This window comes from Mus caroli, chromosome 1, assembly GCF_900094665.2.
Source record: "Mus caroli chromosome 1, CAROLI_EIJ_v1.1, whole genome shotgun sequence".
Classification (NCBI taxonomy): Eukaryota; Metazoa; Chordata; class Mammalia; order Rodentia; family Muridae; genus Mus; species Mus caroli.
In genome coordinates, this window is record NC_034570.1 from 140,022,686 (window position 1) to 140,044,077 (window position 21,392).

Here is a 21,392-nt window from a genome sequence, read left to right on the forward strand (position 1 = left end):
GGACGGCATCATCCTGAGTGAGGTAACCCAATCACAAAAGAACTCACATGATATGTACTCACTGATAAGTGGATATTAGCCCAGAAACTTAGAATCCCCAAGGTATAAGATACAATTTGCTAAACACATGAAACTCAAGAAGAATAAAGACCAAAGTGTGGACACTGTGCCCCTTCTTAGAATTGGGAACAAAACACCCATAGAAGGAGTTACAAAGACAAAGTTTGGAGCTGAGACGAAAGGATGGACCATCTAGAGACTGTCATACCCGGGGATCCATCCCATAATCACACTCTAAATGCTGACACCATTGCATACACTAACAAGATTTTGCTGAAAGGACCCTGATATAGCTGTCTCTTATGAGGCTATGTCGGGGCCTAGCAAACACGAAAGTAGATGCTCACAGTCAGCTATTGGATGGATCACAGAGTCCCCAATAGAGGAGCTAAAGAAAGTACCCAAGGAGCTAAAGGGATCTGCAACACTCTAGGTGGAACAACAATATGAACTAACCAGTACCCCCCACACCCATCCCCGGAGCTCATGTCTCTAGCTGCATATGTATCAGAAGATGGCCTAGTCGGGCATCAGTGGAAAGAGAGGCCCATTGGTCTTGCAAACTTTTTATGCCTCAGTACAGGGGAACACCAGGGCCTAGAAGTGGGAGTGGGTGGGTAGGGAATTGGTGGAGAGAGGGCATGGGGGACTTTTGGAATAGCGTAGGAAATATAAATGAAGAAAATACCCAGTTACAAAAAAGAATATTCAATTCACAAAAAATATTAGAAAACTGTAAAATGTGCATATTTACATATATGCATTGGCTGGGATCTTCTGAATATGACTTCTGGTAGCACAAGAACAAAAATAACAGTTTATACATTGTATTTCATGAAACTTAAATTTTCTGTACAGAAACATAAACTATTTCATGCAGAACTAGCTAATTGAATGGTAGAAAATATTTGCAACTAAGCATTTTATAAAGTATTAGAAACTAGAGTATATAAAGAACTCAAAATTTTAAACTCTAAAAAGCAAACAGTTGAGTTAATGTTTTTTTTGTTTGTTTGTTTAAACAGGATTTAGAACTGAATGGAGAGTGTTCAAAAGAAGAAATACAAATTTCTAGAATGTGCTTTTGTATCAAATGTTTAACAGCATCAGCCATCGTGGAATTTCACATTAGAAGTATTTCAATACTCTGCCTCTGTTTATCAGAATAGGTATCAACAAGGATGCAAATGACAATAAATGTTTTCAAGGGAAAAAAATGAGACTTGAGACTCCTAGTTGGTTTCTCCATTGAAGACACCATATCTAGATCTATCCTAGAGGACCCACTGCACTCAGAGCACTTGGACAACAGCTTGACTGCTCCACTGAAGACCCAGCAGTCTGAAGGTCTTTCAGGAGATCTACTGCAGCCAGAGCAACAGATCAGCAGCTTCTCTGGCCCTGTGAAGAGTGCCTACTTGGAAGGCCCCACAGGTCATCTGATACATCCAGGCCTGCAGGTCTACCAAAGACCTAAAGCAACCCAGGGATAAAAGAGGCAGCCTCCATACAGTCTCCCAGATCAACAAACACAAGGGATATCCAGATTGCAAAAGGCAAGCACAAGACCATAAGCAACAGAAGCCAAAATACATGGGCATCATCAGAACCCAGTTCTCTTACCACAACAAGCCCTAAATACACCAACACACCTGAAAATCAGTAATCTGTCATAAAATGATATCTCATGAAGATAATAGAGTCCTTTAAGGAGGATATCAATAACTCACTGAAAGAAACACAGGAAAACACAGGCAAACAGGTGAAGGAATTGAATAAATCAGTCCAAGACCTAAAAGTGGAAGTAGAAACAATAAAGAAAACACAATTGGAGGCAAACCTGGAAATGGAAAACCTAGGAAAGAGGTCAGGAATCACAGATTGTAGTATTACCTTCAGCATACAAGAGATAGAAGAGAGAATCTCAGGTGTAGGAGACAGGGTAGAAGATATTGACACAAATTTCAAATGAAATTCAAAACATAAAACCTCCTAATACAAAGCATCCAGGAAATTCAGAACACAATGAAAAGTCCAAATCTAAGAACAATTGGAATGGAGGAGAAGGAAGATTCCTGGCTCAAAGGACCTGAAAATGTCTTCAACAAAATCATAGAAGAAACATTGCCAACCTAAAGAAAGACATGGCCATAAAGGTACAAGAAGCCTATAGAACACCAAATAAATAGTGCCAGAAAAGAAAATCTTCTTCACATAATTATCAAAACACTAAATGCACAGAACAAAGAAAGAATATTAAAAGCTGCAAGGGAAAAAGGCCAAATAAAATACAAAAGTAGACCTATCAGAATTATACCAGACTACTCAACAGAGACTATGACTGCCAGAAGAGCCTTTTCAGAGATCATGCAGACTCAAAGAGAGCACAAATCTCAGCCCAGGTTACTATACACAACAAAACTCTCAATCAACATAGATGGAGAAAACAAAAAAATTCCAGGACAAAGCCAAATTCAATCATTATCTATCTACCAACCCAACCGTACAGAGGATCCTTGAAGGAAAACTCCAACACAAGAAAAGTACCTGCTCCAAAAATGACAAGATATTAAGCATCTTTCAACAAAGCCAAAAGCAGAGAGCCACAAGCACATAAAGTCACCTACAAAAACAAATATATCAGGAACCAACAGTCATCTCTCTTTAATATCTCCAATATTAATGGACTCAACTTACCTATAATAAGACGTAAGCTAACAGACTGGATATGCAAACAAGATCCAGTGTTTTGCTTCATACAAGAAACACACCTCAACAACAAAGACACACACTATCTCAGAGTAAAAGAATGGAAAAAGTTCTTTCAAACAAATGTTCCCAGGAAACAAGCTGGATTTGACATTCTAATACCCAATAAAATAAACTTTCAACCCAAAGTTATTAAGTGTGATGAAGGACACTTCATATTCATCAAGGGGAAAATCCACCAAGAAAAGTCACAATTCTGAACACTTATTCCCCAAAGACAAGAGAAACCAAATTCATAAAAGAAACTTTATTAAAACTTTAAACACACATTAACCCCACACAATAATAATATGAGATTTCAATACACCACTGTCACCAAAGTACAGGTCTCTGAAACAGAAACTAAACAGAGACACAGTGAAATTAAGAGAGGTTATGAACCAAGTGGATTTAACAGATATCTACAGAACATTTCACCCTAAAACAAAAGAATACACTTTCTTCTCAGAACCTCATGGTACCTTCTCCAAAATCAACCATACAATTGGTCACAAACAACCAATCCACCAATACAAGAAGTTGAAGATAATACCATTTATCCTATCAGATCACATAGCCTAAGGCTGGTCTTCAATAACAGCAAAAACTATAGAAAGGCCACATTCACGTGGAAATTGAACAACTCTTTACTCAATGATAACTTGGTCAGGGAAGAATTAAAGAAAGAAATTAAAGACTTCCCAGAATTTAATGAAAATATTGACACATCATACCCAAACCTATGGGACACAATGAAAGCAATGCTAAGAGGAAATTTCATAGCACTGAGTGCCCTGGTAAAGAAACTGGAGAGATCTGACACTAAAAACTTAACAGCACACCTGAGAGTTCTACAACAAAAAGAAGCAAACTCACCCAAAAGATGTAGAAGGCAGGAAATATTCAATCTCAGGGCTGAAATCAACCAAATAAAAACAAAGAAAACAATAAAACGAATTAGCAAAAAACAAAAGCTGTTTCATTGAGAAAAATCAACAAACTAACTAAAGAGCTGAGAGGCAGTATCCAAATTAACAAAATCAGAAATGAAAAGGGAGACATAACAATAGAAACGGAGGAAATTGAAAAGTCATTAGATCCAACTATAAAAGCCTATATTCAACAAAACTGGAAAATCTAGATGAAATGGATGATTTTTCTAGACAGATGCCACATAGCAAAGTTAAATCAAGAGCAGGTAAACTATCTAAACAGGCCCATATTGAACAAGGAATATAAGAAGTCATTTAAAACCTCCCAAACAACAACAAAGAAAATGCCCAGGACCAGATGGATTTAGTACAGAATTCTACCAGACCTTCAATAAAGACCTGATACCAATTTTCCTCAAATGATTCCTTAAAATAGAAACAGAAGGAACACTACCTAACTCATTCTATGAAGCTGCAATTACTCTGAAACCTAAACTATACAAGGAGGATATAAACTCTGAACATTTATCTCCAGTTGTGTTTTTTTTTTAAACAAGTCTTTGCCTCCTAAAAATTCAATAACTTCCCTGTCTTAATTATTGGTCTGTTGATGTAAACAGGCCAGACACCACAGTCAAGGTAACCCTTAAAAAAAGCATTTAATTAGGGACTGTCTTACAGTTTAGAGGGCTAGTGTGTGACTATTATGGCAAGATGCAGAGTGGCTTGATGTAGGAGCAGACGCTGAGATCTTACATCCTAATCCACCTGCAGTAGGCAGAGAAAGGCACTGGGCTTGACAAGGGATTTTGAAACCTTGACTTCGATTTACACACCTCCTTCCAAAAGGCCATATCTAACCCAATAATGCTATGAACCCCAATCCTTCCCAAGCAGTATCATTAACTGGAGGGTAAGCATTCAAACATATAAGCCAATGGAGGACATTTTTTTTCAAGCCATCACATTGCATAAACAGCATCAGAGAACAGCACCCAAGTTTTTAAATACTTAACTCTGTGAAACTTTTCTTTTCATCCAAACCACTACAATCTCTATGGATTAAAGAATAATGAAAATGTAGCACAAATACACGATTGATTGTGCTAGTTGTAGAGAAAAATGAAATTGTAAAGTTTGAGAATGAGTAGGTGAAACTGGAAACTAAAAGGAAAAATAAACCAAAGTACAAAAAGAAAATCAGTGCTTATTCTCTCTCACATATATCCCAGCCTTGATGCTTCAGTTTTCTGTATTTAATATGGAGTACATCTAGAAGACAAGAAACAAGGCAGGAAACAGTAGGTGTGGAACTGATTTAAAGAAAGGAGAACAGTTGGCCATGAGAGGGAAATAAAATATTGTTGAAGGGAGATAACAGAAGTGGAAAGGGTAAAACAGAATTGTGGTGATGTGGTATTGTGAATGCATGAGTTGGGAAGGTCAGGGTTCATCAAAACTAAGTGGTCGCGGAAATGTAGCATAAACACAAACTAAATGGTTATCCCACTAAAACACAGTGAAATGAGGTTGAATGTAGATATCCCACAGAGCTAGGTAATGATGGTCCTATAAACATTAAACAACAACCCCAGTGCTGAGAGTATCTTCTAACTCTGAATCATGTTGGTCATGAGGCCCTCAGGCCTCCAAAGCAATAAAAGCTTTTGCTCATAATTTACTTTTCCACATGTGCTATTTGGGAAGATGCTGGTAATAAAGATACAATTCACCTTGAATGCACTCAAATTAGGATTGAGCTGGAAGATTCCTCTCTTCTGATTATCTTTCACTCTGCAAAATGAACAAGTCTGGATGATGGGAGAGTAAGCATCACTCACTGTAACTAACTGTAAATAACATGGACTATTTGTCGAGGAAGTTGTATGCCAACATCAGGCAAGATCTGCTCATTGGTATAATAGGTATGGGAGTAACTATAGATGATTAGATTGGAACCTGCATCCTAAGAGGGAATCCATACATATTACTGTAAACCATGAAAGAAAGAAAACAGAGGACTGGGGAAGCTTTAGGTCCTAGGGAAAACTCCTACAGGTGCTTTACTTAATATCCAGTTGATCACCCACTGGTTAGCCCACCAGGCTCTAATAGGTAATCTTGGGACCACAACAGAGACCAGAGACTCTGGTTAAACTCTGTTGGATACAAAATGTCAGAAATAGGAGAAAGACATTTTTAGGGAAAAATGAAAAATAAGGCACACAGGTGTGGATGGAATATAAGAGAGGAGAGGGAGAATAGCTATAATGTATTAGATACAGCCTTTTTTTTTTGTATTTTAGTAGTTCCTCAATTATTACAGGATACCCATTCACACAACATGCTCTAATCATATTCATTCCCCTCCCCCAAACCTCCCAAATATATCTCCCTTACTTCCCACACAACATCATGTTTTTCTTTCTCCAACAAGGTCATTTTACACTCTTCAAATATCCTTGTGTGTGTGACTTTTCACTGTATATTAGTCAACATAGTAGAGCCTATAGTTTTAGAGAAAACTAACTCCTCCTCTTCCAGCAGCTAAATGTTTCCAATCACTCTATGCTGGCATTGGTCTGCCTAAAGTTTGCATATGTTTTGTATACACTGTCACAGGAGTGAGTACAGATGTGCAGTGTCCTCTCTGTGTCTAGGACACACTGTTTCTTTATAGTTACCAACTACTTATGACACTATTAGTTCACTCTTCACCAGTGATCCCAGAGTCTGGGAGGAGTGGGTGTGGTATATATTTTATATTTTAGGATGGACGTTCTATAGTCTACAGTTTTTTGCACTTAAGCAACTTGTGGGTCTCTATGTTGATTGTCATCTACTATAGAAATTTCTTTGATGAAATGAAGAGGTGTCTTCACTTAATGGTATAATGATAGGCCGTCACCACCTGATTTAGTTCAATGTTCCATTAGAAGAATAGTAGTAATGGATTCTCTCCGAGGTCTATGATCTATCAGGTTATCTATAATGTTGATCTTTTAATGGTGCCAGGTTGAGCTGCATCTGAAAGGGGTTGGTTATTCCCACATTTAGACCACTATATTACCAGTGGGTGTTGCTAGGTAGGTCCCTTTTTATTGTAGATCATGTTTATACCTGGATGACACTGATGATTCTTTTCCTCTTATGAAAGTATACATGGCACCTATAAGCAATATGAAAGCTAGTCAGTAGGGATGAAATCACTAGGTTAATCAAATTTGGTTTATACCTGTTATATGATTTAAGGACATGATGTTTGCTGCAATAGCGTCTTACCAAAAAGTTTTAAAGGATGCTATAATCAATAGACATAAAGTTTGGGTGTCTTTCAGACTACAAGGCTAAGGACTCCAAAAGAAGCAGTTAAACCACTCTTAGGATTTGGCTTTTTATTTATTAGTATTTGGTATCTAATAGGCATATGTTTTCAAATAATTAAATTCATTAATAAAAGATACAAAAAGATGTAAAGTATGGACTATATACAATTTTGTCTACCAAAAGGATGGGTTTAATGATCATTAAAGATACAAAATGGAACTTGACATATCAGTGGATAGTCCTGCCCTTTGACTTCATAAGAAAACTTTTCAGTAACAAGATAGAAGGAGCTGGAGCAGAACTCCACAGCTTACACTGAGCTTAGTGTTTGTCCCAATAAAATGTAAAAACAGATTTACTTAAAATTCTGTCACAATGTTGGGAACAAAGTAAAAAAAGGGTGGGGCTGGGGCCCTGGGGCAGAATGGAAGGAAAAAGATGCCCACATCCCGCCAGAGTTTCCCTATTCTCTGGTCAGTGAGGTATGGGAGGGCTGCTGTCTACCCTATCCACTCATCCCTGGGTGAGCATTCCTCTATCTCACTCTTCAGGGAGTGGTCAAAGGGCAGCCCTGCCTGGGCCCCCTCCCCCTTGAGCTACTTTGCTAAAGACACCAGGGTTGTGGGAGAGAGGGAAGAAGGAAGAAGTTCCTAACACTGACCAGAGTGTGCAGCAGAACTTGTAGGAACAAAGCAGAGACTCTATGGTTTTAGAGCTTTATTATAGAAAGTCATTGGAAAGAGAGAAGGTAGAAAGGAGGAAGAGAGAGAGAGAAAGAGAGAGGGAGAGAGAGAGAGAGAGAGAGAGAGAGAGAGAGAGAGAGAGAGAGAGAAGAGAGAAGAGAGGAAAACAAAGAGAAAGGGAAGAGGAGAGAGAATCAAGAAGAGAGAGGTGAGAGGACAAAGGAATAAGAGAGCGAGGTGTGTGCTGAGCACCCCTTTTTATGGGCTTCACTGTTGCTAGGTAACTGGGGAGGAGTTTAGCCTGAAGGTGAGAAGCTTAGGCCATTGCTTACTTGACTACTGACCATGCTTCTCTTGTGGGGGCTTTGGGAACCTTAGGCAGAGTTCCAGGTGCATGAGGTAACGCCTACCGTGTCATGTAGGTGAATTATGACAATTGGGGTTCAGACCTCAGCTGAACTAGAGACCAGCCTGCAATTCCCCACATCACAAGAGCTTGTAAGAAAGGAGCAGTCTTCTTTAATGAGACTCTCTGCCAAGACAGTAAGAGTATATATAAGTAGCTATTTAGAAAGCAAATTAAAAATAAGGTACTTGAGTATATTTGTTTTGTTCAGTTTGTAGGAAAACAAAATGTGTTTGCTATCAATTAGCCGTCACTCATGATTCTGAAATTTCAAACTGGTGACTATAGCATGTAATTAAAAAAAAACAAAGATGCTTGTTCTGGCTATGCACTGGCATCTGTGGTCTCACCCAGCCCCCAGGGCTTGCTAAGCTGACCAGATCAGTTTTTCTTGCAAATGCCTAGAGCTAGCTGCTTGCTCAGGCCATCCACCTCCATGACTGGTCTACAGAAAGAACTCCAACCACCACTCCAGTCACACTCAGGTCCCTATAGCCCCATGGAAGGAAAACACTAGAGACTTATATCTATACCAGCCAGATTTATATTGGTAAATCTCCAACCCCAATATGCCTGTGCAAAGAATACACAACTCAGTATATATACAAGCTGCATGCCAAGATTGAGCAAATATACCACTACACTATTTTATTGCCCAGCAATGAAATCCCTAGCTACTTGTGGCTCCTCCAGGCCATGTGGATCTGTTCCCTCTTCTACCTCTTCTTCCTCCATCTTCTTCTCCTTCCATACTCCATCTCGTCCTCCTGTTCTTTGTCTATCAGTCCTTCTCTGAAACTTCCAGCCTTGCCTTTTTCTTCTATTGCCCAATCACAGGCTCTAGCCTTTATTTGACCAATTAAGAGTCTACCTGAAATCACCTGAGTATGTGATCAACACTTTGTCTGGGCACCCCCTCTTGAGGGAGCAGAATTAGCATCAAAATACAAACAGCAATCCACAACAGGTGGAATAATTTTATATATTATTTCTAAGGATGCATGGTAAGCCAAGCATGCAGGACCAATCACATCTTTCAGTTCAAGTCTGCTTTTCTAATACATAGAATGACACAGTCTTTTAAAGGGGAAGGCAATGTGAATCCGTAGAAAGAGTTCTGATTTCAGAATAGGTTGGCCCTATGATATACTTGAATGGCAAAAAGTAAAGTATTCAGTCTCATTTCACTCTCTGAAAGGATGTGATGATAAAATTTCTAATGATTAGGATTGCTTTATTACTAAAGGTTGTGGTGCATAAAATACACTAAGCAGGGACACATCACTGCTCCCATTTCTAGTGTAAGGTGGTAAAGGCCTCTGCCTTCAATTTTTGGTATTAAATCACTCACATTGAACCCTGAGTTTTAATAGTAAAACCTGGAGATTTGAGAAACTCTTGCAGTCAAGAAGAGCATTGGCTTGAGACAGTAGGTCAGGACCACAGATCAAAAGAACGAAAGGAATCTAACACCTGAGTAACTCCATTGGTTCATTTAACTAATCAAAACTAAATTCAATATCACTCAGCTCCTTGACATATGTTGTGATTAATGTCCCATCCAAAGAGCCACTTTCTATTAGACCTTCAGTGGCATTTGGCTAGAATTTATCTTAGAGGACTCCGTCTTAGCAGCTGCTTTGGAATAATAGGTGAGCCATAGGTGTCTGACACAGAAAATAAAGCTGAAGAGTGACAACCTAAGTATGTGTTATTATATTGTGTTTTTTAGCACTCATATTTAGGTTTTCCAAGCACTTTTAGACACTTCTTGCAACTCTATGTTTCTGTTTATTTAAGAATCTTTTATGTCCATACATCAGAATCAAAGCTACCTGATAGCAGAGGCCACAACTGCTTCCTGTCCCTCATTTGACAATACATGTTACATAGGATAAAACACTGTGTGAATGAGTAAGTTCAATCTATAAATCAGAAATTATATAAATCAGACATTATAATTAGTTTTGAATAAGCAAGCTGATTCAGGGATTATTGATAGCCCATACTGAATGGGAATAGGAAGTTATTGTGAATATGTTTTATAGCATATCTTACTCAGGTTTCATAATGCATTTTACAGAATTGGAAAATAGAGTAAAAGGACACTTTGGAAATTCAATAAAACATTAGGAATTCATTTATAAGGCTGAGAGAAATAAAATGAAGATTTGTGAGTATGTCCCTTTCTAACCAGATAATGAGGGCTCCGCCTAGCATTCTATTGTGAGGGTTATGGAGCGTGACAGAGGTGAAGCACTTGCAGGTGCAGTGAGCACTCGGGCATGCTCAGTAATAATTATCACTCTGTGCCTTTAAGCATTCAACTTTTAATTAAAAAAATGTCACAGGGTAGTTTCTCTTATCTCTGTGGTTTTCTTGAGGAATTTGGAATGTAGAAAATTAAGCAACTGTCTTAAAGACCAACTGATGTATGTTTACATGTATGCTCACAGAACCGCAAAATGAGATCCACTTCAGATATGTCACCCCTTAAATAGGCAACGGGGAAACAATGTGATGCATACAGTCACAAAAAGGCCTTTTCACTTCAAATGAAGTATATTTTCCTCTATAAATTGAAAAAGTAAAACACAGGCACACTACATACATAACAAAAATATTAGTATAAAATCATATTTGCAAGGAATCAAATCTATCCTAGTAGGTTGAATAAAAATCTCCTGTCTCCTCCTCTGATTGATATACATTCAAGGTATTTGTTACACAGTTCCAACTAATTTATCAAGAGAGTATACAATCTGTGTTAGTTTCTCCAAGTTGAATGCAATCAGTATGTACCTTTTGATACAGGAAGATTACTTCTTGTTTCCTAGCTAAGTTTGTGTCAGCAAGTCACTTAGATCACTCAAATGTAAGATTTGCTGATATGATGAAATCCATAGCTGGTTAATTGCATCCAGTTTTTAAGTGAAAAGCATCTTCCTTACAACCATCAGCATCATCATGGAGGGGTTAAGTGCAATCTGAGTGCTCTTATGCAGCTCTATGGTGCCAAAACTGCTGACCTGGTTGTTTCTCCATCAGCTCATGCTGAACCCAAGATGAAGAAATAAAAGAGAAATTTCGAGTCTTTATGTAAACATCCAGATGACATATTCTGCAAGGAAGGCAGTTTTGAATAATAAAAACTTTCATGCAGAATTTTCCATTTTATTGTGTACAAAAGATTACTTCAAATATTATGCAAATGGGAATTGAATATGCTTTCCCAGATGTAGCAGAGTGTTTTGGGTGACCCAGCCCTGAAATCTGTTACTATGAGCAAATGAAGACGGACTTTTTAACTACTTTTCTAGGACTTTTCTATAGGACCTAACTCTACAAATACATTCATTAATAATTATGTAATCTCAGTGTTTTTTTAATTCACTAAAATAATTTTCCACTATAAATAAGAATGCTGCACTGATAGCTTTTCTTAAGGTACCATTTATTCGAAAGCTTTTAAAAAAATTCGGAATTTACACACATTGTAAAAATCAATTATTTTTGTTATGAACAGAAGCAAAGGACCATCATATTCAAATTTATTTAAGAGTCCTTTTTTTAAAGATATTTTCTTTACATTTCAAGTGTTATCACCTTTCCTAGTTTCCCCTCCAAAAATTCCCTATCCCCTCCACCTCCCCGTGCACCCCAACCCACCAACTCCCATTCCTGATCCTGGCATTCCCCTATACTGGGGCATAGAGCATTTAAGAGCCCTTTTAAAAAATGTTTTCCAACATAATATTTTCATCAATTATCTGGGAAATTCACATATTGCACATCATCTCATTTGCCTCCCATTCCTCTCAGATCCTCCCTACCAACCTTGTGCCTATTCCCCCTTACCCCTAAAAAAGCAAAATTCAGTAAGACCAACTTGTGTTGCCCATTTATTAACTGAAACATGGTCAAAATCTCATCCTCTTAAAGAAAACTGAGTCTGTGTCCCAAAACTTTCCATCCATGCCCCCCTTCTTGCAGAATGCATCAACTGTGAAGAGCATTTTTATCACAATTCTTTTTAAGGATGTGCTTCTATAGCTTTTTCTCTGGACTGTTTCTTTGGGGGGGGGCAGGAGAAGAGGAGAGGTTTTTCAAAGAATCCTTGAGTGTATTTTACTCTCAGTTGTAATAAATACCACTGCAAAAGAAGTTTCCTTCCCCAAATCAGCTGGGGGAAACACATGAATTTCCACATGGTTTCTAACATCAGAATAGACCAAAGCTATCCTCAGGAAGGGACCTTCTTTGTAACTCAAAATCTAATGTGACTTTCAGTCTTAAAGTTCATAACATTAAGGCTACCATTTGAGAGTTGGTCTGGTGCTGTATTCAATGTTAAATATTGGCCACTAAGACTTGTTTGCCTCCAATTAGCAGATCTTCATGTATACCAAGTGATGTTATGTAAAATTTGCTCACCAATTAAAAATTATTGGTTAATTAAAGGTGATTATATCCAATTATTGGGGGAGAATAGAACGAGGCATAGTTTTAGTTATGATACTAGGGTTGCAGGTAAGCACCACCATGAGAAGAAAGAGGAAACAGAGGTAAGAAAAAGAAGACTGAGAGGATAGATGGTCTCCATTAGACATGATGGACTGGAGCATGTGCCAGAAGTAAAATAGACCCCAAGGACATGCTGATGGAACAGCTGTCCTCATCATGCACTAAAAATTCTATTTACTTTTAAAACAAGTTCCTACATGTATACAGTGTACTTTGTCATTTCACCTCCCCACACCCTTCTCTTATGTGTCCCCAACTGCTGCCTATCTTTTTTTTCCAACTATCTCCCCTCATACTTTCACATCTCATTTTCCCATTTTTAATGTTTTAACACTTTCATACATGTGTATAATGGATTTTAGACATCTTCACCCACTAATTTCTCCCCTCATCCCACTCTCTTTGTCCCACAGAAAAATTTCTTCTGCCAGAATTCACCTCCTCTTTTGAACAATTATTTTGTGTATTTTACCCCCTGAGTTTAGTTAGAGTAGCATGTGTGAACATGTGTGAGAAATTGTTGACTGAAATGTGGAACACTTGCTAGTGGCTATACCACTGCAGAAAATAGCAGCCTACCAGGTTAGACACCACATGGCAAAGGGTAAGTACACACCCATGGCTGGGTACTCTCTTCCAGTTTCCATGCTTACCCACATGTGATGTGTATACTCACACGGACACACACACACACGCACACACATGGACACACCCAGACATACACACACATGGACACACACAGCCACAAACAAATCCTCACACACGTATACGCACACAAGCAAGTAGAAGGGAAATATTAAAAAGGTTTTTGTACTATTTCAGAGCAATTCTTCCTTGGAAATGATGAGTAGCATATTAATCTTATATATTTTGCTTGAAAATGTTGAGAAAAACTCAACAAAGTCAGTTCTCCTAAAACTTAACTCATTGTGTCAACTGCTAACTATTATTCATAGGTAACTAGGTTGTTGTGGAACCATCCACCAAAAAATTAAATTCTTAGAGACATTGTTAATTCTTCCTCTATGTGTGAACATCTATGAGCAATGAAGTAACAATCAAACAAAGAATGAGGCAAATGAGATAATTCAAGTTAAAAATATGAGCCAGGCTAATTCTCAGTTTGATCAAGCTGTCACTGGACCATATGAATTCACAAGCCTAATGAAAAAGTGACTTGCTCCCAAAGACATAATACAAGTAACAAATATCAGTCTTCTCACCTGGAAAACTGAGCTTGTACTAGTCTAAGCACCATGGACACTGAAAAACAACCTAAAAGTGGCCATTCACTTCCTACAAATTCCAGAATAAAATGTGTCGTAATTAATGTCTATGCCAGGTGCATTTTAACTGTGGTACCTGTAACACGTGTCACTATAATGCAAGTTTCTCTCTATACCCAAGGCCCATTTTGAAGATGCCTTAAAAACACAAATGTGCATACACACACACACGAACACACATACACACATAATACATAACAAGAATTTTGTGCTTTAGTGATGTTGTCATTTAAAACAAAGAAAGTGAAACCTCAGGAAATTTGATAAAGACAAGCAGTTTAAAGGTGATAGGGACACCATTCAAACTTTATTTTTCATGATGCCAAAATCTTCTTTTAAATGTTTTTCAATACTACAATGTACACTAAAATAGTGCAATCAATTGGTATTTGTTCATTTCTAGATCAAATATTTCGGCATGGATAATTTGTACCAAATTCCAAAGCCTATGAGAGAGCTAAGAGATAGCTCCTGGAACTTGTTGGTCTTTGGAAATGGTACCTTTCCTTTGAGTTCTTGAAAATGACAGCCAAACATGTACTGTTTCTCTTGCAAACATTTTTCTGTTAAATATACAGTCTTATGGTAAAGAGCATGACAAAAAAGTCACTTTTTTATACAATTTTGTGACAAAGATCTTTGTGCTGTGTGCCTCCATTTTTTACATTTGTTGGCAGTGCTCAATAGTTATCTCTACTTGAATGCTGACAGAAAATTCACATGAACTAATTATTGAGCTGTAAAGTATAACAATGCATACAATACACTGAACATAAAATTTGATTATTAAAGTAATTTTAAAATTCCACTATGTAATTTGTCATCCAGAACAATAATCATGTATGTCAAAGTCTCAGTATGTTTTCATATGCATATATATGCAAAACATGTATATACATATACATACACACACACACATATATATTTATGAAAACAATAACTTTTCTCAGAGTCAAGGAAACCAACACTTGACTATAGATTCTTAAATTAGGACACTTGCTAGAATTCAGTTAGTGTACCAAAAATATTGGTGAGGCCAAGTAAATGCAGAGAGATAGGATGCTCCTCTGATTCTGCTTATCCCATAACTACTAGTTCTTTGGCATCAGCACAAATTCTCATTATTCCAGCTTCCCTCACTAGATAGTTTCACCATCTGGTCTTCATTTATATGCCATTCTGCATTTTCAGATGATTCAATGTAGCTAATTTCTGAAGCTTCCTTTACAAATAGCCATGATCAATAACATAAAATCAGCCTTGATTGAATATCAGGTGATCTGGCCACCAGAGTAGGTGGTAGGTTTTACACCTTCAGCTCCAGTTCAGGTTAAATGTCCATTTCTCAGGGACTATTCCAGAACCCATAGACCAGCATGGGGTCCATATGTTCCCTCACAAAGCATGCTGTGCTTATTATAATTGTCATTAAATAGCAGTTTGCATAATCATTTGTCTCAGGCTTAACTCATCCTGTGCACTGTGGACTTCAGAAAGCAAAGTGGTTGCCTGGCTTACGTTTTCTGTGTTCACAGTTAAGTACTAAACCTGTATATCAGAATATTTAACATATATCATTGAATAACCACTTCTTGTAACCAAGGATGTTATTTATTATTTTATAGAACCTTCAATAGAGCAGGCACTCTGAATGTTGTTAAATAATGCTGTGGTAAAAAACAATAAAAAAGAATTAACAGTGTTATTTGTTTTTGTATTTTGCTAAGAATCTTAATAGTAATGGAAGTGTGCATTGCATATAGCCTTTGAGATTTCTCTCATATAGTGTCTGACGGTTTTAAAATGAAATTTCCAATAAAAAAGCACAATGTTAAAAAAAAATGGTTTTTCCTTTTGGAAAGTCCGTGTCATTACTCAGACCAATAATACAAAGGAAGAATGAACAGAAGCTTGTCTCCTTAAAGACTTAAATTCATTTGAATGTAATAATTTTAGGTTGCTATGTAACATTTTTGCTCTAATATTTGAATATCTGAATTATATTGGTTTAGGACATAATCAATCATTTATACTCAGTGAAAAAGATCCATAGCTACAGATTGTGTGTGTGCATGCGCATACACACACACACACACACACACACACACACACACACACACACACGGGTGCGCTCGTGCGACAGGGAGGGAGGTAGGGAGAGAGAAAGAAGGAGAGAGAGGTAGAGATGGGGAGAGACAGAGAGATAGAGAGGCATAGACAGTCTTTGGAATATACATGTCTCAATGAAATGTCTCAATGAAATTTCTCCCCTTAGAGCTCAGGGATCCCAACAGAAGAAGCAGAAAGTTTCAGTGTATCTGGTTTTATGTGGAGGTCCTTGATCCACATGGACTTGAGCTTTGTACAAGGAGATAAGAATGGATCAATTTGCATTCTTCTACATGATAACCACTAGTTGAACCAGTATCATTTGTTGATAATGCTGTCTTTTTTCCACTGTATGGTTTTAGTTCCTTTATCAATGATCAAATGACCATAGGTGTGTGGGTCCATTTCTGGGTCTTCAATTCTATTCCATTGATCTTCCTGTCTGTCACTGTACAGATACCATGCAGGTTTTATCATGATTGCTCTGTAGTACCACTTGAGATCAGGGATGATGATTCCCCCAGTTTTTTATTGTTGAGAATAGTTTTTGCTATCAGGGTTTTTGTTATTTCAGATGAAGGAGCACATGGCACAGGGGGAAATTTCCTAACCAGAACACCACTAGCTTATGGTGTAAGATCAAGAATTGACAAATGGGACCTAATAAAACTGGAAAGTTTCTGTAAGGCAAAGGACACACTCAATAGGACAAAACAGCAATCAATAGATTGGGAAAAGATCTTTACCAAGATCTATTGGATCTACATCCAATAGAGGCTTAATTTCCAATATATACAAAGAACTCAAGAAGTTAGACTCCAGACAACCAAATAACCCTATTAAAAATGGGGATAACAGAGCTAAACAATGAATTCTCAACAGAGGAATACTGAATGTCTTAGAAACACCTAAAAAAATGTCCTTGGTCATCAGGGAAACACAAATCAAAACAACCCTAAGATTCCACCTCACATCAGTCAGAATGGCTAACATAAAAAACTCAGGTGACAGTAGATGCTAGCAGTCAAGGATGCATAGAAAGTAGAATACTCCTCCTTTGTGGGTGGGATTGCAAACTGGTACAACCACTCTGGAAATCAGTTTGGCAGTTCTTCAGAAAATTGGACATAGTTTTTCCTGAGGACCCAGCTATACCACTCCTGGGCATATACCCAGAAGAATCTCCAACATGGAATAAGGACACATGCTCCACAATGTCCATAGCAGCCTTTCTATAATAGCCAGAAGCTGGAAAGAACCCAGATGTCCCTCAACAGAGGAATGGATACAGAAAATTTACATTTACACAATGGAGTACAACTCAGCTATTTAAAAAAAATGAGTTCATGAAATTCTTAGGGAAATGGATTGAACTAGAAAATATCATNCTAAGTGAGGTAATCCAATCACAAAAGAACAAATATGGTATGCACTCACTGATAAGTGGGTATTAGCCCAGACCTCAGATTAGCCAAGATATAATTCATAGACCATATGAAGTTCAAGAAGATGGAAGAGTAAAGTGTGGATACTTCGGTCCTTCTTAAAAGGGGGAACAAAATACCCATGTGAGGAGATACAGTAGCAAAGTGTGGAGGAGAGACTGAAGGAAAGGCCATCCAGAAACTGCCCTACTTGGGGATCATATGTAGTTACCAAACCCAGATATTAATGGGGATTCCAACAAGTGCTTGCTGACAAGAACCTGATATAGCTGTCTCCTGAGAGTCTTCTCCAGTGCCTGACAAATACAGAGGTGGATGCTCTCAGCCAAACATTGGATTGACCACAGGGTCCCCAATGGAGGAGTTAGATAATGTATCCAAGGAGCTGAAGGAGTTTGCAGCCCCATAGGAGAAACAACAATATGAACTAATCAGTATTCCCAGAGCTCCCAGGGACTAAACCACCCTAAGAGTACACATGGAGGGATCCATGGCTCCAGCCACATATGTGGCAGAGAATGGTCTTTTCGGACATCAATGTCAGGAAAGGCCCTTGTTCCTGTGAAGGCTTGATGCCCCAGTGTAGGGGAATATTAGAACCTGAAATCAGGAGTGGGTGGGTTGGTGAGCAGGGGGAGATAGTATGGGATATGGGTTTTTCAGAAGGAAATCCAGGAAAGGGGATAACATTTGAAATGTAAAAAAAGAAAATTTCTAATAAAAAATAAAAGAAAAAATAAAAAGAAGGAGAAAGATTATAAGAGCCTGTCTTTGTTAGGGATTTACTGCTGGGAACAGACAGCATGACCAAGTCACGTCTTATAAAGGACAACATTTAATTTGGGCTGCCATGGACGATTAGTGGTTTAGTCCATAATCATCAAGGTGGGAGCATGGTAGAATCTGGCAGACATAGGGCAGTCAGAGATGGCAGTTTTACATACTCTTCTGAAGGCTGCTAGTGGAAGACAGTCTTCCAGGTAGATAGGATGAGGGTCTTAAGCCAATGCCCACAATGACACAATTTCTTCAACAAGGCCACACTTCCTAACAGTGCCACTCCCTGGCCCAAGCACATACAAACCATCACAGAGCCAGAGTGGTTTTAGGACATAAGGAGAAATAGGCTGACTGAATCAATTGAGAAAGTCTCATATGAACTCACATAGACCAAGTGGCACTCACACACAGGGCCTACACAGATCAGCATTGGGCCTTATGCATATATATATTACAGCTTTCAGCTTACGTGGTGTATTTATAAGAACCTGGAGTGTGTGATTAAGTGGGTCTTTGATTCTTGTACCTGCTTTTATGGCACATTTCCTTCTGTTGGTTGCTTGGTTCAGCCTCAAGGTGATAGCTTTGTTTTATCTCATTATATTTTATATTTTCATGTTTGGTTGTTTCTCTTAGAAGCCTGTTCTTTTCTAATGATTAACAGAAAGGGAGTGGAAGCAGAGAGGAAAAGAATTGGAGAAGAACTGGGAGGAGCAGAGGAAAGGCAAACTCATCAACATATAGTGTATGACAAAAAAAAAATTGATAGAAATGTGTATATATACACACAAAACAAAATAAAACAAAACAAAACAAAACAAAACAAAACAAAACAAAACAAAACAAAACATGAATAACTTCCACCCTATGCCTTCTCCAGAAGCTACAAACCCTAATGTGTTGGCTCTGAGGAAAAAAAAAAAAGTTTCTCTGAAGCCCAAGACAAAGACTTTAAACTTGCAATCATGAATATGTTCATGGAATTTAACATGAAATAAATAAGTACAGTAATAAAGACCTTAAAAACACAAACAGCAGAATACAATAATAACAAACAATTCAAGACACAAATTTTGAATTTAATGGGAAATAGTTTCAACTAGAGAAAACCTGAAACTGCAATAAAATTGGAAATTTTTATTTCAGGATGTCAAACAAAATCATCAGATTTAAACTTCAACAACAGATTAAAAGCCATAGAAGATGGAATTTCAGGTCTCAGAGATAAAATTCAAGATATGGATAGTTCAGTCAAGAGAAATGTTAATTAGAAAAATGGACAAGCATAAATGTCTAAGGAAAAATGAATCGCTAATAAAAGATCAAACATAAGTAATGAATATACAGAAGAAGAGACTCATACAAAAGGCAGGCACAATATTCTTTACAAAATCATAAAAAAATTCTCCATTCTATAGAAAGATGCCTATTAAGGTAAAAGAGACTCCATAACACGTAATAACCAAAACACTGAAAGTACAAAATGAAGAAAGGACATCAAAGGCTGCAAAGGAAAAAAGGCCAAGTCACATAAAAAGACGGGCCCACCTGAATTTATTTTTGTTTTTTGTTTGTTTATTGTATGTCAGTATGTGTATTGTGATTGTATTTTAGTTGTTTCATTTCTCCCTTCCCTTCCCTCACTCCAAACCTCCATAACGACTCTTCCTAGTCTCCTTCAGAATTCATGGCCTCTTTTGTCATCAAAGATATATGTGTGTGTGAGTGTGTGTGTGTGTGTGTGTGTGTGTGTATCCAATATATTTATATATATAGGATATATATATATATATATATATATATATATATATATATATATATTGGATTGAAGGCTCATGGGATTTTTCCCATTGCAGTTTGGCTCCTTGTTCAACTCAGACTCTTTCTGGTATTACTTGGAGACCCAATCTCACAGAAATCTTCATAATCCTCTGGCTCTTAGCATCTTTCTCTCCCTTCTTAGTCAATGTATCCTGAGCCTTATGTATGGGAGTGTTTTGTAACGTATCTGTTCAGACTGGGTCCCACAACTCTGCATAAAAATGTTTGTGGCATTAGACAGTGGCCTCCATCTGTTTCAAACAGATGTTTCCTTGATGTGGGATGAAGACAACATTTATCTGTTTATGTAAGTACAAATACTTATGAAATATTTTAGGAAATTGAATTGGTTTAGTAAATTAGTGCTTGTAGATTCTCCTCTAATAACCATAATTTCATAAACACTGATCAGTTAGCTAGATTTCTAGGATAAGTATGGCATCCCTTTTACCGAGTGCATATTAAACCTCGTAAGATAGCCTTTGATAACTGACAAAGTATTAAGTATTTCTGCACCCACAGAGTTATTATAATATGCTGATCACTGGTGAGGTTCACAGCTGTCTGGGGCTGTTGATTACTGCATATTGGAAACTTGCATGATGTCCTCAGATACCATGAAAGCTAGTCTTCATGAACAGTACATTCAATTCATTTTTAATGGAGACTCTGAAAGCCAGAAGTACCTGGACATATGTTCTATAATTTCTAAGAGACCATATCCTACTACTCTCAGTAAAACTATCAATCACTATCATTGGAGATTAAAAACAAAAAAGTGTTTCATAACAAAAACAAAGTTACACAATTTTTGTCTGCCGACACAGCTCTACAGAAGGCACTAAAGGAAAACTTTATTCTGAAAAAAAAAAGATTAAGTATCATCCAAGAGGATACAAGAATTAAATCATCTCAGAATAGTTTTTCAAAGAAATGGAACAAGAAGAAGAAACCCACAGTACAATAACAAAATAACAGGGATTAATAAACACTTTATTGAAATCTTTCAATATTAATGATTTCAAATCATCAATAACATCACATAGATAAAAAAGAATTGATTATCAAAAGCAAAGTCCTATTGTTCTGCTGCAAACAAATAATATAGCTAACCATCAAAGATTGACACCACCTTAGGATAAAATTATGAAACCAGGACTCTAAGTCATGGACCCAAGAAGCAAGTAGTTATGACAATTTATATAAGGATAGTGAACTGTCAATTCATAAGTGTGAAAAGAAATACTGGAATGTGAAAATTAATATAGAAA